We start from the raw sequence: 27,909 nt of genomic DNA, 5'->3' as shown, positions 1-27,909 counted from the left end.
ATGGGGGCGTCTTGTGCGCCTTCATACGCTAATCTTTTCCTGGGGCTGTGGGAGAGGTATACGGTCCTTGAAACACCAGGCCATGAATCAGTCATCTCTTGGTCACGTTATATAGATGATGTCTTATTTATCTGGCAGGGCTCCACGTCGCAACTGGACAAATTTCTTCATCATCTTAATGAGAATAAGCTGAACATTAAATTAACTCATAAATATAGTCAGTCCCAGATTGACTTCTTAGACATATCTATCACCAGAACAGAAGATGGAAGAATTGGCACAGACATTTTTCGAAAGGAGACTTCTACAAACTCTTTATTACACTATACTTCATCACACCCTCCAAAATTAAAGAGCTCAATTCCTATTGGTCAATATCTTAGAGCCCGCCGTATATGCTCGAGCGACGATAGTTTTTATCACCAATCACAAGACCTCTCTAAGAGATTTTTGAATAGAGGCTATAAAATCCGTGATATTAACAAAGCATATATTAGGGCTAAAAATACAAACAGGCAAACCCTGCTTGCCATTAAGCCCAAGGAGAGGGAACCCATAGAAAATCTATATCCAAGATTTATAACTAGGTTTAACAATAACTGGATAGATATCAAAAAAATTCTGACCAGACATTGGTCAGTGCTCCTGACCGATAAAGATCTAAAATGTCAGCTTCCTAACCGCCCAGCTATATCTTGGCGGAAATCAAACACACTGAGTGATCTGTTAACTAACAGTCACTATATCCCGCCTAAGAACTCATTTATATCGGGAAGTAAAGGTCCCCCTTGGGGAAGTTCATCATGCGGTAGATGTTCGGTGTGTAAATTCCTTCCTAGAATGTCGCACTTTCATAGCTCTGATGGTGTTAAGTCCTTTCGTATTGTCCACCATATCACATGCAACACCGAAGCAGTTGTCTACCTTTTGACCTGCCCATGTGGATTAATCTACATAGGCATGACCACCAGAGCTCTGAAGGTGCGTATTCAGGAACATATTAGAGACATAAACAACGCCTCCTCATGCACTGATCCCATTACCCTTAAAACAATACCTAAGCATTTTTTAGAAAAGCATAGAGGTAACCCACGAGGTCTAACTGTCCGCAGGATTGACCACGTATATTCGGGCATTAGAGGAGGAAATACTAAAAAGAAGTTACTTCAGAAAGAAACACGGTGGATTATAACATTGGACACCATTTCCCCTAAGGGATTGAACGATATGGTCAGTTTCAAGTCTTTTTTGTAAAAATAAACATTGCGCTGTTTTTTTACAATGGGCACCTTGTTATTCTTTATTTTTAAACTTCTCTTGGAGTTATTACTCCTGATGTTTATATGTTTTTATCTTATATCTCTTCTTTTCTTTTTGATATCTATTCTGATTCAGATTTGCCATGTTAGCATATTTTGACGATATGGACTGCCCGGATGGCTGTATCTGAAATTCGCTCAACAGGGGATATGTCACAAGGACTCTCTAATGAATATTATAAAGAATCCATAAAACACAGATGAGAAGAATCAGATAACAACTTTAACGTTACAGAAGAGACTTATGGAGATACTTATGTATATCACTATTATTATATTCTCTGTTCCTCAGTATAAATTCTGTTTAATCGATTCTCTTTTTTCTGATGGAGGATTTTTCTGGATTTATAATATTCTCGAGATATCTATCTGTTATTTACTCATTCTGGGATTTATATATATTGAAGTTGTCCGACTATTGCCTTGATGACCATTATGTGTTTCTTTAATAGGTTTGACTATGAACTACATGTCTGCATTTTTCTCTATAATCCTATATGGACTTATATTTTTCAAATCACCTCTGGTAGATAGGTAGTTTAAATCAATTACCTCTCCCTATGGTGATACATATAACCCTTTCTTCCTACTGCCTGATTTCTTATCCCCTGTTGGCATGAACGCAGCGCTTTGTGACACAGAGAACCGTCCATTCCGTGTGTTCACAATGTGCTGCGTTCCGCATAGCTCACAGCCCTCATGCGCACTCCCTATTCTGACATGCCTATATATCCGGCATCACCTGCTGCTTTATGCACGTGTCTCCACTCCGACGGCGTCAGGAGCAGAGCGCATCACCGCAGCAACGGAGGAGATTCTGTCTCCTCCCTCTAGTTGCGTGTAGCGCGTCTGCCCGGTCGCGTCAATGCCGGAGGCGGGGCCTCATGACATTTAGGCCCCTGATTGGTAGAATCACGTACATAAGGTGCCCCCTTTCCTAATGACAGCCACGCCTCCTGACGAAGCCATTCCAGGTGAAACGCGCGTCGAGGCCGCTTCACATCCCCAGCATTTTGTTTGTGCCGCTCCTGACCACATCTAACATGACCCAAGGTAACCCAAACTCTATTAACATACAGATTTCCTATTGCAAATGATTTACCTCATAGAGCTGTTACCCTAATGACATGAGAATAAATTCTTTCTAGCATTTATTCTAAACTGATTATTTCTCTTTTGCTCTTTCATGTCATAGATCTTCAATACATGGACTGATATGGTCTTTGCTAGGACTTTCTTAGTTTGCATTTCCTAGTTGGCTACTGATATTTACACCAGATATTATATTTATGCTGATTTGGGATGTAGTCTCTCTGCAGGATTAATTTTTTTCATCTCAACCTGCTTTATAGCTGTCCTCTCTTTTCAAACCCCCTTCCCCACTCTTTTTATATTTTTCATATCTTATCTTTTGTATATGTATGATCTTATAAATATTGTCTAATAAAATTTATATATTTTACGATACTTAATCCCTCTCTGTCATTTTGGGCTACTGACTAGTGGGCAGAGATTATAGGTGTAATCAGGGTTGGCTTTCCCTCACACCTAATCTCCTCTTTCCAAAATGGATCATATGTCGGTTTTTCTAGCTATATAGGGATTACGGACCATATATCATATGGTTGGCTGATAGGTTTTCATACTATGAGGCAATGTCTGAATAAATCGTGGCCAATTCTCCTGGCAGATGCTACTTTATCGCAATACCTTCCGGAGAGACCACAAATTATGTTCCGGAGGTCAAAAAATCTATATGACCAACTTGTCTCTAGTCACTATCAACCCTTACCTGCGAAGACCTTTCTTGACAATTATCCTCTGACAGGTGGTTGTTCGCCATGTGGGCGTTGTGTGGCATGCCCCAATATTGAACGTTCAAATACTTTTCGTGACTCTACAGGTACTAAATCCTATGAAATCAATAAAAAAATTTTCCTGCACTACTCGGGCTGTCATTTACTATGCCACCTGCCCGTGCTCCAAAATATATGTTGGGATGACATCCCGACAATTAAAGGTGCGGGTACGCGAACATATATTGGGCATTATCGCGGCTAGGGATGAAAAAGACATTTCTATTTTGAAGACAATTCCAAAACACTTCAAAATCTACCATGACTGTGACAGTACCAAATTATTGGTTCGTGGCATTGACTCAATTTCCCCTACTATTCGTGGGGGTAATATCAATCGAAATTTGGCCCAGTGGGAAACCAAATGGATTTGGACCCTAAATACGGTCCACCCACAAGGCCTCAATGAATATAATACTTTTGTTCCATTTCTCTGACCACCTCTTTGATATCAGGTTGCTTTTAATTGTCTTGTTTTTTATGTGGTTATATAATGCGTTCTTTTATATATGTGTATATATATTTTTTAACCCTTCTTAGAGACTGTCTTATTATATACCTTTAACTATTTTTCTTTTTTTCTTTTTATTATATTGTTTGATATATATTTATACTAGTTTCTTCTTTTTGTCCCTGCAGTATTTATTTCTCATATTTTCATCAATGTGGTGCATATCGTGGTGTGGTGGGTCCTTCTTTCTTTCCACCCGTGGTACCTGAAGGACCTATATAGCATCTATGAATTCTATCTATCAACTTTGGCCATCTAGGAGTTCTGACCGGAGTGGACATTATATTTTTTATACCTTTATATACTTCATATTTTCTTTATATATATGCACTTGCACTTTATGTATATTCACTTTTGTGTGGTCATCACATATTGTTGTTTATTTCATTTAATATGAAAATAACTGACTCATACTCTATATTCCACTTTGTGATTATTTTTTTATTTTATTATTTATTTCACTCCTTTTATATATTTCATATATATTATTTATTTTTCATTCCTTATCCATTTTTTCACTGTCTCACCATTCACACTTGATTCTTTACTGTATCTATATTTCTTCCTTTTTCACACTTTCATACTTTATTTTCACCTATTCACTCATCTTTCATTGATTCCGCTCTCCTAACACTTTTATAATATGTGGATGGTGCGCGTTGCCGCCGTGCGGCCGTGGATACCCGCGGCCCCCGTGCCATGCGTGACCTCTTCTGGTTGCGTGGCGCGGTGGTCCCGGCTGCCCTGGCCGCCCGGCGCCATGCGCGTCATTCCATGTCCCCTCCCATCATCCTGGAGTCGGCGGCACGCGGCTTTGCTCCGGCGTCCTGCGTGGTCTCTATGCCAGCCACGTCTATTATATGTCCTGAGGTCTCTGGATCATGAGCATACGTGTGTCCCGTGACTCCGGGTCATGTGACGCGGCTGTCATGGAGACGCGGGGACGCTCGAGCTCATGTCGCGTCACACCACGCCCCCTCCATGCCGATTGGTTCATCCACACACACCCTCGACACATTTCTTCGTTTTCATTGGTCCCGGTCTCCTTCTTAAACTTCCTGCTTCCTTGGTATCTCCACCCCCTGACGAAGGCGCTCTGCCGAAACGCGCGTCGGGGAGGACGTATGTCTGGCATGCGGGAGGTATTCACTTCATTGTAAGTTACTCTCTCCCTATTAGTTTATACTTTATTACATAGTCTACCTATACTGGAGGATTCTTAATTACTTTGTTCTCTACTCACGGCTGTTTTCATTGCCTCCTTCTTTCACTATCATTTCATATTACTATCATATTTTTGTAATGGGTTTTGAATAATGTACTAATGTAATACTATTTGTTGGTATCATGTAGTCCACCTTTTTATTGTATCAATTATACACCTATATGTTTGTATGATATAATTCTTTATATTCTTTGTATTGATTATTTGCATTTTCCACTATTTATTTTATTCATTACTCACTTGCTAACACATTTTTTGCAATTTGTTTTTTGTTTTTATATTTTTTTCCTCCATCTTTGTACTTACACCATTATCCTTCCTTTTTTATTTCCTAACGCATGAACTATTTGTCATTACCTTTTATTCAGACATTCGCCCCTGTTTATAATAATATTTTAATTAATTTCTCGTTGTCATCACCTGTTCATTAATAAAAATGTAATTATTCACCATACTCTGATATTTGGGACTCTATGATCGGCCTTCCTCTTTCTTGTTTGCTATAACCTCCTTCTCCGTGGCCTCCCTTCCAACACTCTTGCGCCTCTGCAACCTATCCTAAACACTGCTGCTCGACTAATCCACCTGTCCCCCCGCTATTCCCCGGCCTCTCCTCTCTGTCAATCTCTTCACTGGCTCCCCATTGCCCAGAGAATTCAGTTCAAAACTCTAACCATGGCATACAAAGCCATCCACAACCTGTCTCCCCCATACATCTGTGACCTAGTCTCCCGGTACTTACCTGCACGCAACCTCAGATCCTCACAAGATCTCCTCCTCTACTCCCCTCTTATCTCCTCCTCCCACAATCGTATACAAGATTTCTCCCGTGCATCCCCCCTACTCTGGAACTCTCTACCCCAACACATCAGACTCTCGCCGACCGTGGAAACCTTCAAAAGAAACCTGAAGACCTACCTCTTCCGACAAGCCTACAACCTGCAGTAACCGCCGCTGCATGACCAGCTCTACCCTCACCTAATGTATCTTCACCCATCCCTTCTAGAATGTGAGCCTTCGTGGGCAGGGTCCTCGCTCCTCCTGTACCAGTCGCTGACTCGTTTTGTTAAGATTATGTAAATGCTTTTGTTATGTATATCCCTATCACATGTAAAGCGCCTTGGAATTAATTGCGCTATAATAATAAATAATAATATATTTAGACAGACACACACTATAATATAATATATACACACAGAATGTTTACATATAAACTATATAAACAGTATATATACACACACACACATACATTATATTTTATATACAGTGGGGAAAATAAGTATTTGATACACTGCCAATTTTGCAAGTTTTCCCACCTACAAAGAATGGAGAGGGCTGTCATTTTTATAGTAGGTACACTTCAACTGTGAGAGACAGAATCTAAAAAAAATCCAGAAACTCACGTTGTATGATTTTTACATAATTAATTTAGATTTTATTTGGTATTGAAACCTTTGTTTGCTATTACAGAGGTCAGACATTTCCTGTAGTCTTTGATCAAGTTTGCACACACTGCAGCAGGAATTTTGGCCCTCTCCTCCTCAGGTAATGGGGCTGTCGCTGGGCAACATTTAGTTTGAGCTCCCTCCAAAGATTTTTCTATTGGATTCAGGTCTGAAGACAGGCCAGGCCACTCCAGGATCTTGAAATGCTCCTTATGGAGCCACTTCTATGTTGCCCTAGCTGTGTGTTTCGGGTGATTGTCATGCTGGAAGACCCAGCCACAACCCATCTTAAATGATCTTACTGAGGGAAAAAGGTTATTGCCCCAGCCCCTTCTATACAGTATATGCAGACACATAGGATATAGCCACATATATAGGAGTTTCATCAGAGACCAGTTGGTCAATATAAAACATCCAGATGATGAAGGAATGTGTGCTATATGGACGAAGAATGGCAGACCATTCGGCTAAACATGCAACAACCAAGAGAAATTGCCGAATGTTGTGTCCAAAAAGAAATATGACTACCATGTAAGCACCATATGGTAATATAATTGTAATATATGAACAAACACCCCCAGAAAAGAGGGAAAGGGGGAGGGGGAAGGGGTGGTGAAAGCTCAATGATGTGACCACCTGTTGAATACTAAATGTAATGAATATTATGACAAGGAAAGGTGCGGAAATGCCATATGTTACCTGATAAGGGTGATAAGATAGAATGCGGAACACACCCCGACGCGCGTTTCGGACGCTGAGGACCTTCGTCAGGGAGTTCAGATCCTTTGAACTGGAAGGTTTAAATAGGGGTGACTAGCCAGTCATAGTAAGCGGTATTGACCGTGAACACTAAAAGACGGGAACCGGAAGTCCGGGATTTGACGGGCCGGAAGGGGGTGGAGTCATTGCTATACGTAATAGTATGCCAATGCAGCGCGGTCAAAGCAAATATTGCGCACGCGCCATTCAGAGGGGCCGGGAGCCACTGACACCCGCGTCATGTGACTGATGACATCGGAAGTCCGAGTCACCTGACACATGGAGACGCCGGGCCAGGGACACCCAGAGCATGGACGGCGCATGCGCAAACCTCCGAACACTCTGCATGGGTAATAGAATAACATAGAGAGGGGAAGGAGCGAGAAACTAAGAGGTAGTGCCCAATCAAGGCATAAAAATATATGTGTACATTGTAACATCGCAAACAAAAAAGTGGAAGATATGAAAAACAAAATAACGACATCATATGCATAGTGGAATGACAAAGAAGAAAAGTATATATATAATTATTAATGATAGATAATAATAAGAAAAGAAAAGAGAAGAAAATAATATATATATATGTGTTAGCAGCTCAAAGACCTGACATGTATATGAATAGATAAAACATACACATATAAAAATAAAATATCACAAAATACATACAATTGTATGAACAGAATAACATTAATGAAAAAAAAAATAATAATGGAAAAAAAAAAAAAAAAATAATATTTTTTTTTTTTATATAATATATATATATAAAAGGTGAAGGATTAATGGGAGAGTAAAATGCAAATATGTGTAGTTTAATGTGAGTGAATGGGTCCATAAACCAAACACTAAAAAAGTGTATGAATATAAAATGTGGGAGAGTGAGAGAAAAAAATAAAAAAAAAAAAAAGAAGAAGAGGAGAAAGTGTGAGATAAAAATGCGCATGAGTGATGGAAGTGAATATGTGCATAAAAAAGGTACTAAAAAAGTATGTATGGATATCAAATGTGAGAATATATAAAAAAAATATATATAAAAAAAAATATATATATATATATAAAAAATATATAAGTATGTGTAAGAGTGAAAATATGTGTAAGGATATACATATTAATAAAATATTAATAAATTAATTATATATATAAAAAGACGCTCCTATAAGATCAACTTGATTTCCAATAGAAAGTCGAATATGGATTTCATGCGAACATCGCCACTTGAACCCGAGACGTCCGCCATCACATAGTTGAAAAAGGATATAACCAAGAAGGAAGGGAAAGGGGAAACAGGACTAGTCGTCACCAACCAATGTCACATATAATGGAACATGACCTATGATAAAATATATAAATATAAAAATAAAATGTTAAAACCAATTAAAAACAAACATACAGTTCAAGGGCCAATGCAGTTTACAGAAAGGGAACATAACTAATATTTTCATTCAGGCCTAGAGGGCAAACTGTTTTGAGTGTCCAGATCCATTTTGTTTCCATTTTTGCCAAAGACTTGCTAACTTTACCACCTCTAATGTTAGGTTTAATGTGGTCAATACCAATTACCCGTAATAGAGAGGCATCACAGTCATGATATTGCTTGAAATGCCGTGGGAGTGTTTTTAACAGGGAAATGTCATTGATCTCTTTTGCTGCTCCTATACCTAAGACATGTTCCCTTACACGGACCTTCAATTGGCGAGTGGTCAGACCCACGTAAATCAGTGGGCATGGGCAGGTAGCATAATATATCACTGCCGACGTAGTGCAAGAGATTGAATGTTTAATCTGATATGTCAACTGTCCATCAGAACTACAAAAAGACTGGGCCCGTGCAACGTTAGGACATGCAACGCATTTACCACACGGTATACAGCCATACAATGGCTTCGAATTGGATAAAAATGTAGTCAATTCATTGGTGTAATGGCTATCCACTAAATTATCACGTAGATTACGGGATCTCCTAAATGTGATATTAGGTTTTGGATCCAAAAGGTTGGACAGAATCGGATCTGATAAGAGAATTGGCCATGATTTCTCCAAAAAATATCGCATCAGCCCAGTCTGACCGTGATATTGTGTGATAAATCTAATACGTTTTTTGGAAGTCGGTGTCTTGTTGGAGTATAGAGTTGAATGTCTTGAGGTGTGTTTTGCTCTGTTATATGCTCTTTTTATTGAGCGATGACTGTAACCTCTACTGAGGAATCTATTTTTTAGGTCAATTGCTTGTTGTTCAAAGTCTGTATCATCAGAACAAATCCGACGCAACCTCAAAAATTGGCCCACAGGTATAGACCTGATCATAGCGGGAGGATGAGAGGAGGAAGCTAACAAAAGTGATTTCACTGCTGTTTCTTTACGAAAAAGATCAGTTTGAAGGCAATTCTGAGTGTCTCTCTTAATTTTAACATCCAGGAACTCAATAGAGTCCTTATCAGAGTGATAGGTCAAATGTATATTAAGGGAATTTTGATTAAGATGCCCCATAAAATCAGCAAGGTCATTCGTAGTGCCCTGCCAGATCAGGAATACGTCATCAATGTACCGCGTCCAAAAAAGGACGCGGTCCATTGCGGCGCACTGATCGGACAGAAAAAGGTCCCTCTCCCACAACCCCAGGAAAAGGTTGGCATAAGATGGTGCAAAAGATGCCCCCATGGCAGTACCCTGGAGCTGCAGGTAGAAGGACCCTTTAAAAAGAAAAAAGTTAAGTGACAAAGTAAATTGTAGAAGCTGAGTGATGAACTTACTCATGATGGGAGACACAGAAGAAGTATGTAGGAAGAATTGCGTGGCCTGAATCCCATCAGTGTGCCGGATACTAGTGTACAAGGACTCAACATCACATGCAACTAAAAGTGTATCTGGGTCAATGTGAAGGCCGTCAATTTTTCTTAAGAAATCACTCGTGTCCTTGGTAAAGGAAGGTAATGATACGACCAGCGGCTGTAATTTGGAGTCGATAAATCGGTTCACATTTTCAAGATAGTTACCCCGACCAGAAATGATTGGGCGACCCGGTGGAACCTTTGAATTTTTATGAATCTTAGGAAGTAAATAAAGGGTGGGAATAGTGGATTCTTTGACCAACAGTGCTTGATGTAGGTCTTTAGAGATAACATCATCATTTTTTGCTGTCAGAAGAATTTCTGACAGTTCTGTCTGAAATTTCTCGAGGGGATTGAATGTCATTTTCTTGTAGCATCTAAAGTCGTTTAATTGGCGAAATGCTTCCACCTCGTACATAGCCTTCGGCCAGATCACCACATTCCCACCCTTATCCGCAGGTGTAAAGACAATATCAGGTAATTCACGGAGTCTCTGAAGACATTGCCTCTCTGCTCTAGTAAGATTGTCAAAAGTGGAGTAACGAGGTATGTCGTTGAAATCTTTGCTCACCACTTTAACAAATGTGTCTATCGTGGGGCAGGTTGACAATGGAGGAAATTTATGTGAACGTACTTGAATGGAGGACGGAATCTTACCTCCAGGGGGACAATTATGTTCATCAGCTAGTTCCTCCAGGATGGTCAACGCCTCCTGTTCCGTCTCTGTGGGAAACAATTGTAAAGTATTTGTATCATAGAAGTATCGTTTAAATAAGAGGTTCCTCGCAAACAAATGCAAATCCTTGATGGCCGTGAATCTGTCAAATTGAGCCGTAGGACAGAAACTAAGGCCTTTTCCGAGTAAGGAAATCTCAGTGTTAGAGAAGGTGTAAGAACTAAGATTAATTACCTTAAGACCATTTCTATTTTCCGGTGAATAGCCAAGGTTGCGTTTGTTGGGGAGAAACCGAAATTCTCGTTTGCGTTTAGGGGTGGAAAAAATTGACACAGAGACGGATGAGGAGGCAGTAGACACATCACTGGATGCAGGATTAGACGTAATGGAAGAGGAACGTTCTCTCTCAGTACCAGACGTTAAAGGTCTCCTCCATTTATATATCCTGCCCATGGCAGCATCACGTTGATCTCTATTGAGTTTATTAGATTGATTTTCTTGTATTTCTTTGACCCAATTATCGATATATTTATTCATCTGCACCTCAATATCTTGCAGCTGATTAGATGTAAGGTCAGCCTTGGCAGTTGTATATGTAGTTTCCAATTTTTTATCGATCTCTATGATGGATTTGGAATTTAATTCAATCAATAGCTCCATAAACCTCCTGGATGTTTCATTACAAGCTTGTTCCCAATTGCGAATGAAATCATTATCCTCAATGGCAAAAGATGGTACAACTCTAATCCTAAGTCCCCTAGGAATGAGCTGTTTAAGTATATAGTTTTCCAAAAATGCCTTATTCCACCAGAGGCGGGTTCATTTAAACAGCAAATTTTTAATGGTCTTAATAGCTGTATCGACCTGTAAACCAGCAGGGCCCAAAGCATTCCCACCACTGTCACCAAAGACATCTTTAATTTGTCCCTGCCAGGAAATTTCCCTGGCTTTAAAGTCCATGACCACAGTGACGATACCTGTGCGAAACACAGAAAATTACTGAATATGCAGACACATAGGATATAGCCACATATATAGGAGTTTCATCAGAGACCAGTTGGTCAATATAAAACATCCAGATGATGAAGGAATGTGTGCTATATGGACGAAGAATGGCAGACCATTCGGCTAAACATGCAACAACCAAGAGAAATTGCCGAATGTTGTGTCCAAAAAGAAATATCATATGACATATGAGGTATAATAAAAAACCTTTATTCGACTATGGTTACAGTGGTAAGAGGAGCACAAGAGTGTCCGCATTCATAAAAGAAAAAATGATAAATATATGTATACATACAAAAAGCATCTCACCTACATAGGCATATATGTACAAAACAGTAGTATATAATAAATAGAAGCCTCAACAGTTAATTTACATATATCTATAAGGCACTAAGGGTAGTACAGAATGTCCATACATGATAATGTTAAGAGCAAATAGAAATCATTGCATACAAATAAAAATATCTAAGGATGACTACCATGTAAGCACCATATGGTAATATAATTGTAATATATGAACAAACACCCCCAGAAAAGAGGGAAAGGGGGAGGGGGAAGGGGTTGTGAAAGCTCAATGATGTGACCACCTGTTGAATACTAAATGTAATGAATATTATGACAAGGAAAGGTGCGGAAATGCCATATGTTACCTGATAAGGGTGATAAGATAGAATGCGGAACACACCCCGACGCGCGTTTCGGACGCTGAGGACCTTCGTCAGGGGGTTCAGATCCTTTGAACTGGAAGGTTTAAATAGGGGTGACTAGCCAGTCATAGTAAGCGGTATTGACAGTGAACACTAAAAGACGGGAACCGGAAGTCCGGGATTTGACGGGCCGGAAGGGGGTGGAGTCATTGCTATATGTAGTAGTATGCCAATGCAGCGCGGTCAAAGCAAATAATAATTATATAATTATTATATAATTAATTTATTAATATTTTATTAATATGTATATCCTTACACATATTTTCACTCTTACACATACTTATATATTTTTTATATATATATATATTTTTTTTTTATATATATATTTTTTTATATATTCTCACATTTGATATCCATACATACTTTTTTAGTACCTTTTTTACGCACATATTCACTTCCATCACTCATGCGCATTTTTATCTCACACTTTCTCCTCTTCTTCTTTTTTTTTTTTTTTCTCTCACTCTCCCACATTTTATATTCATACACTTTTTTAGTGTTTGGTTTATGCACCCATTCACTCACATTAAACTACATATATTTGCATTTTACTCTCCCATTAATCCTTCACCTTTTATATATATATATTATATAAAAAATTTTATTTATTTATTTATTTTTTTTTTCCATTATTATTATTTTTTTCATTAATGTTATTCTGTTCATACAATTGTATGTATTTTGTGATATTTTATTTTTATATGTGTATGTTTTATCTATTCATATACATGTCAGGTCTTTGAGCTGCTAACACATATATATATATATTATTTTCTTCTCTTTTCTTTTCTTATTATTATCTATCATTAATAATTATATATATATATACTTTTCTTCTTTGTCATTCCACTATGCATATGATGTCGTTATTTTGTTTTTCATATCTTCCACTTTTTTGTTTGCGATGTTACAATGTACACATATATTTTTATGACTTGATTGGGCACTACCTCTTAGTTTCTCGCTCCTTCCCCTCTCTATGTTATTCTATTACCCATGCAGAGTGTTCGGAGGTTTGCGCATGCGTCGTCCATGCTCTGGGTGTCCCTGGCCCGGCGTCTCCATGTGTCAGGTGACTCGGACTTCCGATGTCATCAGTCATATGACGCGGGTGTCAGTGGCTCCCGGCCCCTCTGAATGGCGCGTGCGCAATATTTGCTTTCACCGCGCTGCATTGGCATACTATTACGTATAGCAATGACTCCACCCCCTTCCGGCCCGTCAAATCCCGGACTTCTGGTTCCCGTCTTTTAGTGTTCACGGTCAATACCGCTTACTATGACTGGCTAGTCACCCCTATTTAAACCTTCCAGTTCAAAGGATCTGAACCCCCTGACGAAGGTCCTCAGCGTCCGAAACGCGCGTCGGGGTGTGTTCCGCATTCTATCTTATCACCCTTATCAGGTAACATATGGCATTTCCGCACCTTTCCTTGTCATAATATTCATTACATTTAGTATTCAACAGGTGGTCACATCATTGAGCTTTCACCACCCCTTCCCCCTCCCCCTTTCCCTCTTTTCTGGGGGTGTTTGTTCACATATTAAAATTATATTACCATATGGTGCTTACATGGTAGTCATCCTTAGATATTTTTATTTGTATGCAATGATTTCTATTTGCTCTTAACATTATCATGTATGGACATTCTGTACTACCCTTAGTGCCTTATAGATATATGTAAATTAACTGTTGAGGCTTCTATTTATTATATACTACTGTTTTGTACATATATGCCTATGTAGGTGAGATGCTTTTTGTATGTATACATATATTTATAATTTTTTCTTTTATGAATGCGGACACTCTTGTGCTCCTCTTACCACTGTAACCATAGTCGAATAAAGGTTTTTTATTATACCTCATATGTCATATGATATTTCTTTTTGGACACAACATTCGGCAATTTCTCTTGGTTGTTGCATGTTTAGCCGAATGGTCTGCCATTCTTATTCCATATAGCACACATTCCTTCATCATCTGGATGTTTTATATTGACCAACTGGTCTCTGATGAAACTCCTATATATGTGGCTATATCCTATGTGTCTGCATATTCAGTAATTTTCTGTGTTTCGCACAGGTATCGTCACTGTGGTCATGGACTTTAAAATTTCCTGGCAGGGACAAATTAAAGATGTCTTTGGTGACAGTGGTGGGAATGCTTTGGGCCCTGCTGGTTTACAGGTCGATACAGCTATTAAGACCATTAAAAATTTGCTGTTTAAACGAACCCGCCTCTGGTGGAATAAGGCATTTTTGGAAAACTATATACTTAAACAGCTCATTCCTAGGGGATTTAGGATTAGAGTTGTACCATCTTTTGCCATTGAGGATAATGATTTCATTCGCAATTGGGAACAAGCTTGTAATGAAACATCCAGGAGGTTTATGGAGCTATTGATTGAATTAAATTCCAAATCCATCATAGAGATCGATAAAAAATTGGAAACTACATATACAACTGCCAAGGCTGACCTTACATCTAATCAGCTGCAAGATATTGAGGTGCAGATGAATAAATATATCGATAATTGGGTCAAAGAAATACAAGAAAATCAATCTAATAAACTCAATAGAGATCAACGTGATGCTGCCATGGGCAGGATATATAAATGGAGGAGACCTTTAACGTCTGGTACTGAGAGAGAACGTTCCTCTTCCATTACGTCTAATCCTGCATCCAGTGATGTGTCTACTGCCTCCTCATCCGTCTCTGTGTCAATTTTTTCCACCCCTAAACGCAAACGAGAATTTCGGTTTCTCCCCAACAAACGCAACCTTGGCTATTCACCGGAAAATAGAAATGGTCTTAAGGTAATTAATCTTAGTTCTTACACCTTCTTTAACACTGAGATTTCCATACTCGGAAAAGGCCTTAGTTTCTGTCCTACGGCTCAATTTGACAGATTCACGGCCATCAAGGATTTGCATTTGTTTGCGAGGAACCTCTTATTTAAACGATACTTCTATGATACAAATACTTTACAATTGTTTCCCACAGAGACGGAACAGGAGGCGTTGACCATCCTGGAGGAACTAGCTGATGAACATAATTGTCCCCCTGGAGGTAAGATTCCATCCTCCATTCAAGTACGTTCACATAAATTTCCTCCATTGTCAACCTGCCCCACGATAGACACATTTGTTAAAGTGGTGACCAAAGATTTCAACGACATACCTCGTTACTCCACTTTTGACAATCTTACTATAGCAGAGAGGCAATGTCTTCAGAGACTCCGTAAATTATCTGATATTGTCTTTAAACCTGCGGATAAGGGTGGGAATGTGGTGATCTGGCCGAAGGCTATGTACGAGGTGGAAGCATTTCGCCAATTAAACGACTTTAGATGCTACAAGAAAATGACATTCAATCCCCTCGAGAAATTTCAGACAGAACTGTCAGAAATTCTTCTGACAGCAAAAAATGATGATGTTATCTCTAAAGACCTACATCAAGCACTGTTGGTCAAAGAATCCACTATTCCCACCCTTTATTTACTTCCTAAGATTCATAAAAATTCAAAGGTTCCACCGGGTCGCCCAATCATTTCTGGTCGGGGTAACTATCTTGAAAATGTGAACCGATTTATAGACTCCAAATTACAGCCGCTGGTCGTATCATTACCTTCCTTTACCAAGGACACGAGTGATTTCTTAAGAAAAATTGACGGCCTTCACATTGACCCAGAAACACTTTTAGTTGCATGTGATGTTGAGTCCTTGTACACTAGTATCCGGCACACTGATGGGATTCAGGCCACGCAATTCTTCCTACATACTTCTTCTGTGTCTCCCATCATGAGTAAGTTCATCACTCAGCTTCTACAATTTACTTTGTCACATAACTTTTTTCTTTTTAAAGGGTCCTTCTACCTGCAGCTCCAGGGTACTGCCATGGGGGCATCTTTTGCACCATCTTATGCCAACCTTTTCCTGGGGTTGTGGGAGAGGGACCTTTTTCTGTCCGATCAGTGCGCCGCAATGGACCGCGTCCTTTTTTGGACGCGGTACATTGATGACGTATTCCTGATCTGGCAGGGCACTACGAATGACCTTGCTGATTTTATGGGGCATCTTAATCAAAATTCCCTTAACATACATTTGACCTATCACTCTGATAAGGACTCTATTGAGTTCCTGGATGTTAAAATTAAGAGAGACACTCAGAATTGCCTTCAAACTGATCTTTTTCGTAAAGAAACAGCAGTGAATTCACTTTTGTTAGCTTCCTCCTCTCATCCTCCCGCTGTTATGTTCTGCTACCAGAGCTAAGGAAAGAGAGGAGATCTGTCCCTACGATAGAACTCAGCTTAATCCCTACGATGTAACAGGGAACCTGATCCTGCGATCAGACCTGCTAAAGTCCTAAGCTAGTCTGTACGGAGACCTATAGATGTGGGGAAGGAATCCCTACAAGTACTAAGGACTGGGAGGAATATGGGACACCTCCTAACAGAAATAGTAGCAGACAGACGAACAAACAAAATATATAGAACATAGAGGTCAGTAGACCAAACAAACTAACAGAGCAAGACACAGAGCACAGGCTAGCTAGAAAGTAGATATACAATGAAGTCCAGCAAAGCCAGAAGGGCGGAGCAGGATTAAACAGGCCAACAAGGTCATGTGACCAGCAAAGGAAAAAAAAACTAAGAGCAAGGTTCTAACAGTACCCCCCCTTCTAAGAGGATCCTCCGGATCCCCTAGGACCAGGCTTATCAGGAAATCTCCTGTGAAACGCTCTGATAAGTCTGGACGCGGAAACATCATCCGACCTCACCCAAGAGTTATCCTCGGGACCGAAACCTTTCCAGGCCACAAGATACTGCAAACTACCTCTATACCGTCTAGAGTTAAGGATGCGAGAAATTTCATATTCCCCGTCCTCCACCACCGGAGGAACAGAGGCAGAGGCGTCACAATCCGATACAACAGCTTTTTTCAACAGAGAGACATGAAATACCGGATTAATTCTCCAGGAGGTAGGAACCTCCAACCTAACAGCAGATTGGTTGACAACCTGAAGCACCTTAAAGGGCCCTACAAACTTGGGACCCAATTTCTTTGAAGGAATCCTCAACCGCAGATTCCTAGAGGACAACCAAACCATGTCACCAACAGCGAACAAAACCTCCTGTCGTTTCCTATCAAAGTAGTCTTTAGATTTTCTGTTGGCCTCCTGAAGATTACCACGCACATCCGTCCAAACTCTCTCCAAATCACCGGAAAAATTCTCCTCCTCAGGCACGGCAGATCCCACCTTGGAGAACGACCCAAACGACGGATGTCTCCCAGAACAACAAAAAAAAGGCGAACAACCAGCAGAAGAAGATGTATGATTGTTCAGAGCAAATTCAGCAAGTGGCAGAAACTCAGACCACCCCTCTTGATTGTCTGCCACAAAACAACGCAAGAACTGCTCAACATCCTGGTTTTTCCTTTCTGTCTGGCCATTAGATTCAGGATGATATCCGGACGAGAACGACAAATGAACTCCCAACCTATCACAAAAGGCACGCCAAAAACGAGCCACGAACTGAGGACCCCTATCAGAAACAATGTCAGTAGGAACGCCATGAAGTCTGACAATTTCCTTGACAAAGGCCTTAGCGAGGGTTTTTGCGCAGGGCAGTTTGACGAAAGGAACCAAGTGACACATCTTGCTAAAACGGTCCACGACCACCCAGATGACAGTAAAACCCTCAGAGGGGGGAAGGTCAGTTATAAAGTCCATAGCCAAATGTGTCCAAGGAGCACTGGGAACCTCCAAAGGACAAAGCAACCCCGCAGCAGGAGTATGTGAGGACTTAGATCTAGCACATATAGTACATTGACGCACCCACTTAATGACTTCCTTCTGCCATCCAGGCCACCAAAAACTGCGACCCACCAGTCTCTTGGTCTCAGAGATTCCGGGATGACCTGCCAACCGAGATTCGTGACACTCAACAAACAAATCTCTCCTAAAGGTCCCAGGCACAAACAACCTCCCATGAGGAGTGTTAGAAGGGGCATTCTCCTGTGCTTTAAGAATCTCATTTTCCAAAACGGAGTCCAAAGCAGCTATCACAACACCTTCTTGTAAAATGTTCTCCTCTTTCTCAGCACCGACTATGGGAGAAAAACTGCGAGACAAGGCATCCGCCTTAACATTCTTAGTACCAGGGATGTAAGTAACGGAGAAATTAAACCGCGAGAAAAACAGTGCCCACCTAGCCTGACGGGCATTCAGGCGCTTGGCAGCATCAAGATATATCAGATTTTTATGATCCGTAAGAACCTGAACGGGAAATTCCGCACCTTCCAAGAAGTGGCGCCAGTGTTCAAATGCGAGTTTAATAGCCAATAATTCCCGATTACCAATATCGTAATTCAGTTCAGTCTCCGAAAATTTTTTTGAAAAAAAGGCACAGGGATGTAATCCATCCCCATTATCCTGAGACAATACTGCGCCAACCCCCACAGAGGAAGGATCAACCTCAACCAAAAACGGCCTAGTAACATCAGGCTGCATAAGGATGGGAGCAGAGGTGAACCTCTCCTTGAGACACACAAAAGCCTCAATGGCCTCAGAAGACCACTGAACCGCATCAGCACCTTTCCTGGTGAGATCAGTCAGAGGTTTGACAATACTAGAAAATTTTTTTATGAATTTTCTATAGTAATTGGCGAAACCCAAAAACCTCTGTATCGATTTCAAACCAATAGGCCTAGGCCATTTCTGCACAGCCTGAACCTTAACCGGATCCATCTCAAAACCTTTGCTGGAGATAATGTAGCCCAAAAAACTAATTCTCTGTACAGCGAACTCACATTTCTCCAGCTTAGCAAAAAGCGAATTGTCCATTAATAACTGTAATACCTCACGCACGCTCCGCCAATGAGACTCCAGATCCGGCGAATAAATCAAAGTGTCATCCAAATACACAACCACATTTTTACCGATCAAAGGTCTAAGGATGTCATTAATCAGATTCTGAAAAAATGCAGGAGCATTAGTAAGACCAAAAGGCATAACCAGATTCTCAAAATGACCCACAGGAGTGTTAAAAGCAGTCTTCCATTCGTCACCCTCCTTCATGCGCAACAGATTGTATGCCCCCTTAAGGTCAATTTTAGAGAACCACTTGGCCCACATTAACTGGTTAAACAGATCAGGAATCAATGGCAGTGGGTAAGGATTGCGTACAGTAATTTTGTTAATCTCACGAAAATCCAGACAAGGACGTAAACCGCCGTCCTTTTTTTTTACAAAAAAAAATCCAACCGCCACAGGAGACTTAGAGGGCCTAATGTGACCGGCGGCCAAACTTGTCTGTATGTATTCCTCCAAAGCCTTCCTCTCAGGAATAGTAAGGTTAAATAAACGACTTTTAGGAAGAGTCGCTCCAGGGACAAATTCAATAGAACAATCATAGTCTCTATGGGGAGGCAAAACCTGCGATTCCTTCTCAGAAAAAACTCTCCAAAAATCCTGAATAGGAACAGGCAATTCTCCCCTATCCAAAGCTGCAATACGCCCATTACAACACTTGTCATAACATTTATGGCTCCAGGATTTAATTTCACTGGTAGACCAATCCAGTACAGGATTGTGAAATTTTAACCAGGGCAATCCCAATATTACTGGAGAAGGCAAGTTATTCAACACTACCAAATCCAATTTCTCATGGTGAACACCATTAATAGTGAGAGGAAATTCACAGACCTTGAGAGTAATATTCTTCAAAGGGGAACCATCCACAGAAACCACAGCAATGGGGGATGATAAAGGTTCAGGTTTTAAATTGAGTTTTTCCACGAATCCCAAATCAATAACATTCAGAGTAGACCCACAATCGACAAACACCCGAAATTCCATTAATTTTTCCTGAGCAATCGTGGAAGCAGCTAAAAATACACCCTTGGAATTTAAACAGGCAATACGGGCATGACTGACCATTTTTTTTTCTTTCTTCATACGAAGCTCACAGCCTTTAATCAAATGACCAGATTTTCCGCAATAGAAACACAAGCCTTCAAAAAATCGACGGTCTTTTTCTTGAGAGCGAGGTGCCACCGATCCAATCTCCATCGGTTCACCACTGTTAGTACACACATTCTTATAACCAGAAACTGACATAGCAGAGGATTTGCTCTCATTAACCCTTGCACCGCAGTCTTCTATCCACCCGTATAGCTAATTGCATAGCCTGTTGCAAATCTTCAGGTGTAGGATAAGCAATTAGCAGGTCTTTAACCCTTTCACTGAGCCCAGCAAGAAATAGACTTTTCAGAGCAGAATCGTTCCACCCTGTTTGAGTAGACCAACGACGGAAATGAGTACAATATTTTTCCACATTACCTGATCCTTGTTTTAAACATCTCAACTCAGTCTCAGCTGATGCGACACGGTCAGGATCATCATATAATAGTCCCAAAGCAGAAAAAAAACTATCCACTGATCTGAAGCATGTATCACTAGGTTGCAAAGAAAAGGCCCACTCCTGAGGCTCTTTGCGCAAAAGTGACATTATGAACCCTACGCGCTGGGATTCATCCCCAGAGGACTTAGGTCTCAAACGAAAATACAATAAGCAGGCATTTTTGAATGAAAAAAATTCTCGGTGTTCACCAAAAAATAAATCCGGCAAACATACCTTAGGCTCCAAGAAATGTGCTCCAGGACAGTTACTCACGTGCTGACGGAGCTCGGCCACCTCCAGAGAAAGTCCCTGCAGGCGATGAGCCAAATCCTGAACCGACACCATGATGGAACAGAAAAATCTTTCCTTAGAGAATTTGCTGGCTGGACTTACTGTTATGTTCTGCTACCAGAGCTAAGGAAAGAGAGGAGATCTGTCCCTACGATAGAACTCAGCTTAATCCCTACGATGTAACAGGGAACCTGATCCTGCGATCAGACCTGCTAAAGTCCTAAGCTAGTCTGTACGGAGACCTATAGATGTGGGGAAGGAATCCCTACAAGTACTAAGGACTGGGAGGAATATGGGACACCTCCTAACAGAAATAGTAGCAGACAGACGAACAAACAAAATATATAGAACATAGAGGTCAGTAGACCAAACAAACTAACAGAGCAAGACACAGAGCACAGGCTAGCTAGAAAGTAGATATACAATGAAGTCCAGCAAAGCCAGAAGGGCGGAGCAGGATTAAATAGGCCAACAAGGTCATGTGACCAGCAAAGGAAAAAAAAACTAAGAGCAAGGTTCTGACACCCGCTATGATCAGGTCTATACCTGTGGGCCAATTTTTGAGGTTGCGTCGGATTTGTTCTGATGATACAGACTTTGAACAACAAGCAATTGACCTAAAAAATAGATTCCTCAGTAGAGGTTACAGTCATCGCTCAATAAAAAGAGCATATAACAGAGCAAAACACACCTCAAGACATTCAACTCTATACTCCAACAAGACACCGACTTCCAAAAAACGTATTAGATTTATCACACAATATCACGGTCAGACTGGGCTGATGCGATATTTTTTGGAGAAATCGTGGCCAATTCTCTTATCAGATCCGATTCTGTCCAACCTTTTGGATCCAAAACCTAATATCACATTTAGGAGATCCCGTAATCTACGTGATAATTTAGTGGATAGCCATTACACCAATGAATTGACTACATTTTTATCCAATTCGAAGCCATTGTATGGCTGTAAACCGTGTGGTAAATGCGTTGCATGTCCTAACGTTGCACGGGCCCAGTCTTTTTGTAGTTCTGATGGACAGTTGACATATCAGATTAAACATTCAATCTCTTGCACTACGTCGGCAGTGATATATTATGCTACCTGCCCATGCCCACTGATTTACGTGGGTCTGACCACTCGCCAATTGAAGGTCCGTGTAAGGGAACATGTCTTAGGTATAGGAGCAGCAAAAGAGATCAATGACATTTCCCTGTTAAAAACACTCCCACGGCATTTCAAGCAATATCATGACTGTGATGCCTCTCTATTACGGGTAATTGGTATTGACCACATTAAACCTAACATTAGAGGTGGTAAAGTTAGCAAGTCTTTGGCAAAAATGGAAACAAAATGGATCTGGACACTCAAAACAGTTTGCCCTCTAGGCCTGAATGAAAATATTAGTTATGTTCCCTTTCTGTAAACTGCATTGGCCCTTGAACTGTATGTTTGTTTTTATTTGGTTTTAACATTTTATTTTTATATTTATATATTTTATCATAGGTCATGTTCCATTATATGTGACATTGGTTGGTGACGACTAGTCCTGTTTCCCCTTTCCCTTCCTTCTTGGTTATATCCTTTTTCAACTATGTGATGGCGGACGTCTCGGGTTCAAGTGGCGGTGTTCGCATGAAATCCATATTCGACTTTCTATTGGAAATCAAGTTGATCTTATAGGAGCGTCTTTTTATATATATAATTAATTTATTAATATTTTATTAATATGTATATCCTTACACATATTTTCACTCTTACACATACTTATATATTTTTTATATATATATATATATTTTTTTATATATATTTTTTTTATATATTCTCACATTTGATATCCATACATACTTTTTTAGTACCTTTTTTACGCACATATTCACTTCCATCACTCATGCGCATTTTTATCTCACACTTTCTCCTCTTCTTCTTTTTTTCTTTTTTTTTTTTTCTCTCACTCTCCCACATTTTATATTCATACACTTTTTTAGTGTTTGGTTTATGCACCCATTCACTCACATTAAACTGCACATATTTGCATTTTACTCTCCCATTAATCCTTCACCTTTTATATATATATATTATATAAAAAAAAGATTTAATTTTTTTTTTTTTTTTTTTCCATTATTATTTTTTTTTTCATTAATGTTATTCTGTTCATACAATTGTATGTATTTTGTGATATTTTATTTTTATATGTGTATGTTTTATCTATTCATATACATGTCAGGTCTTTGAGCTGCTAACACATATATATATATATTATTTTCTTCTCTTTTCTTTTCTTATTATTATCTATCATTAATAATTATATATATATATACTTTTCTTCTTTGTCATTCCACTATGCATATGATGTCGTTATTTTGTTTTTCATATCTTCCACTTTTTTGTTTGCGATGTTACAATGTACACATATATTTTTATGCCTTGATTGGGCACTACCTCTTAGTTTCTCGCTCCTTCCCCTCTCTATGTTATTCTATTACCCATGCAGAGTGTTCGGAGGTTTGCGCATGCGCCGTCCATGCTCTGGGTGTCCCTGGCCCGGCGTCTCCATGTGTCAGGTGACTCGGACTTCCGATGTCATCAGTCACATGACGCGGGTGTCAGTGGCTCCCGGCCCCTCTGAATGGCGCGTGCGCAATATTTGCTTTGACCGCGCTGCATTGGCATACTATTACGTATAGCAATGACTCCACCCCCTTCCGGCCCGTCAAATCCCGGACTTCCGGTTCCCGTCTTTTAGTGTTCACGGTCAATACCGCTTACTATGACTGGCTAGTCACCCCTATTTAAACCTTCCAGTTCAAAGGATCTGAACTCCCTGACGAAGGTCCTCAGCGTCCGAAACGCGCGTCGGGGTGTGTTCCGCATTCTATCTTATCACCCTTATCAGGTAACATATGGCATTTCCGCACCTTTCCTTGTCATAATATTCATTACATTTAGTATTCAACAGGTGGTCACATCATTGAGCTTTCACCACCCCTTCCCCCTCCCCCTTTCCCTCTTTTCTGGGGGCGTTTGTTCATATATTACAATTATATTACCATATGGTGCTTACATGGTAGTCATCCTTAGATATTTTTATTTGTATGCAATGATTTCTATTTGCTCTTAACATTATCATGTATGGACATTCTGTACTACCCTTAGTGCCTTATAGATATATGTAAATTAACTGTTGAGGCTTCTATTTATTATATACTACTGTTTTGTACATATATGCCTAAGTAGGTGAGATGCTTTTTGTATGTATACATATATTTATAATTTTTTCTTTTATGAATGCGGACACTCTTGTGCTCCTCTTACCACTGTAACCATAGTCGAATAAAGGTTTTTTATTATACCTCATATGTCATATGATATTTCTTTTTGGACACAACATTCGGCAATTTCTCTTGGTTGTTCCCTTCTATACAGTGCAGTCATCCTCTGCCCTTTGCAGAAAAGTACCCCCAAAGTATGATGTTTCCCCACCATGCTTCACGGTTGGTGCGGTGTTCTTGGGGTTGTACTCATCTTTCTTCTTCCTCCAAACATGGCGAGTGGAGTTGATACCAAAAAGTTCTATTTTGGTCTGACCACATGATCTTCTCCCATGCCTCCTATGGATCATTCAGATGGTCATTGGAAAACTTCAAATGGGCCTGGAGATGTGCTGGCATGACCAGAGGGACCTTGTCTGCTCTGCAGGATTTTAATCCATGACTGCGTAGTGTGTTGCTAACGGCAATGTAGCCCGAGACAGAGGAAGATTGCATTTCTTCCATTTTCTAATAATTTGCCAACAGTTGTTGCTGTCTCAACAAGCTGCTTGCCTATTGTCCTGTAGCCCATCCCAGCCTTGGGCAGGTCTACAATTTTGTTCCTGGTGTCCTTAGACAGCTCTTTGGTCTTGGCCATGGTGGAGAGGTTGGAAGTGTGATTGATTGAGTGTGTGAAAAGATGTTTTTTTATACAGGTAATGAGTTCAAATAAGTGCAATTAAAATAGGTAATGAGTGCAGCGTAGGAGGGCTTCTTAAAGAAAAACTAACAGGTCTGTGAGAGCCAGGATTCTTGCTGGCTGATAGGTGATCAAACACTTATTTCATGCAATCCAATGGAATTTAATTATTTAAAAAATCATACAATGAGAATTTCTGGATTTTTTAGAATCTGTCTGTCACAGTTGAAGTGTACCTGTGATAAAAATTACAGACCTCTCCATTCTTTGTAGTTGTGAAGACTTGCAAAATTGGCAGTGTATCAAATACTTATTTTCCCCGCTTTATGTACACACATACAAACACATACATACTATATACACATATACACAGGCACACACATACTGTATACTGCATATTACATACACACATATATGCCTGCTTGCCTGGTCTTGCTTCACTTGTGCTGATCCCAGGACAGCCTTGGAGGGATCAAACATGACGAGGAGGGAGCACAGCACAGACAGGACTACAGACAGCTTCCTGTCCCTGGCATCTGGACACTGCTGTGCTGTGAGCTGGGTTCCTTCCCCTCCCTTTCAAATTCTGACCCAACCCTGCCAGGAAACCTAGAGATGTGCCGCCTCTGGGCTATGGAGGATGTCCAGCATTATACACTGTAAGTAGTGCTGTTTATTCTCTGTCCATTTCATGGAGGGGCTGCAGAAGCATAGGGTCCACTTTGTGGATGGGGAAACTGAGCAATTGCCTAGTTTTTCTCCCCTTAAAGGGAACCTGTCACATCCTAGCTCCTATCTACACTGCCCCATAGCGTTCTTAGTGATGCAATATGCATCACTAACAAGCTTTTTTTCATTAAAATTGGTGCAACTATGATTTTATAACCTTTAATATACAGTGGGGGAAATAAGTGTTTGATCCCTCTCTATTTTTGTAAGTTTGCCCACTGAAAAAGACATGAACAGTTTATAATTTTAAGGGTAGGTTAATTTTAACATTGAGAGATGGAATATCCAAGAAAATCACATTGTCTAAATTAGATAATTTTTTTGCATTTTGCAGTGAGAAATAAGTATTTGATCCCTCTGGCAAACAACACTTAATACTTGGTGGCAATACCCTTTTTGGAAAGCACAGCAGTCAGTCGTTATTTGTAGTTGATGATGAAGTTTACGTACATGTCGGGAGGAATTTAGGTTCACTCCTCTTTGCAGATCATCTCTAAATCATTAAGATTTTGAGGCTGTCACTTGGCAACTCGGAGCTTCAACTCCCTCCATAAGTTTTCTATGGGATTAAGGTCTGGAGACTGGCTAGGCCACTCCATGATCTTACTGTGCTTATTTTTGAGCCTCTTGGCTGTATGCTTTGGGTCATTGTCTTGCTGGAAGATCCAGCCATGATCCATCTTCAATGCTCTTACTGAGGGAAGGAGGTTGTTGGCCAAAATCTCACGATACATGACCCCATAAATCTTCCGTTCAGTACGGTGCAGTTGTCATTTTCTTTTTGCAGAAAAGCACCCCCAAAGTATAATGTTTCCCAAACCATGCTTCATGGTTGGGACGATGTTCTTAGTGTTGTACTCATCCTTCTTCTTCCTCCAAACACAGCAAGTTACGTTAATGCAAATGAGCTCAATTTTTGTCTCATCTGACCAGAGCACATTCTTCCAATAACTCACAGAATCATCCAGGTGTTCATTGGAAAACTTCAGATGGGCCTGCACATGTGCCTTCTTGAGCAGGGGGACCTTGCAAACACTGCAGGTTTTTGAACCTTTAAGGTGTAATGTGTTACCAATGGTTTTCTTGATGACTGTGGTCCCAGCTGCCTGGAAATCAATAATAGTGTTGAGCCACCCCCGTAGTGTTCGGGTTCAGTTTGGTTCGTCGAACACCGGGATATTCGTGGAACTGTTCGTTGAACACCTAAGAACACTGTCGAACACCGTCGAACACCATTACAACCAATGGCAGGCAAATAAAAACACATAGAAAATACCTACAAAGGCGTCCAAAAGCTGACAAACTGGTCAGAAGACACTCTCTTTAAAAAAGCCGGCCAGCAATTCAGCATCGGTACACGACAATTTAGAAAAGAAAGAATAGAGCATCACACATAGATTAGATAGATAGAAACATGTCAGTCACATATATAAGAAGTACAGTGACAGTGTTGGTTACTGTACTTGTCATTTCGTGTTAAAGGATTTATTAAAAAAAATAATAGTGTTTTCATGCACCGTTGCTTTAAAAAAGCCGGCCGGCAATTCAGCATCGGTACCCGACAATTTAGAACAGAAAGAATAGAGCATCACACATAGATTAGATAGATAGAAACACGTCAGTCACATATATAATAAGTACAGTGATAGTGTTGATTACTGTACTTGTCATTTAGTGTTAAAGTAAAGGATTTATTAAAAAAAAATTGGCGTGGGGTTCCCCGTAATTTTAGTCTCTAGCGGAGGTTAAGCAGACGGCTGGGGCAGATGTTTGAAGCCGGGGAAGGGGGTAATACCCACGGAGCTTCCCAGGCTACTAATATCAGCCCCCAGCTGAATACCTAGCCTTTACTAGCTATTAAAATGGGGACCCCCCAAAAAAATGACGTGGGGTCCCCCCTATTTTAATAGCTAGCAAAGGCTAGGCAGACAGCTGTGGGCTGATATTAATAGCCCAGGAAATGTGCCATGAATATTGGCCCCCTCCCAGGCTAGAAAAACCAGCCGTCAGCCGCCCCAGAAATGGCACATCCATAGGTTGCGTCTATTCTGGCACTCAGCCTCGCTCTTCCCACTGCCCTGTAGCGGTGGCAGTGGGGTAATAGGGCTGGGGTTGATGTCAGCTTATAATGCCAGCTGACATCAAGCCCAGGTTAGTAATGGAGAGGCGTCTATAAGACACCCCCATTACTAACCCCATAGTCAA

Source organism: Phyllobates terribilis, unplaced genomic scaffold, assembly GCF_046119375.1.
Source record: "Phyllobates terribilis strain yellow unplaced genomic scaffold, ASM4611937v1 Scaffold_5__5_contigs__length_657084704, whole genome shotgun sequence".
In the NCBI taxonomy this organism is placed as follows: domain Eukaryota; kingdom Metazoa; phylum Chordata; class Amphibia; order Anura; family Dendrobatidae; genus Phyllobates; species Phyllobates terribilis.
The sequence above is the reverse complement of the archived record's forward strand: the minus strand, read 5'-3'. Positions refer to the sequence as shown.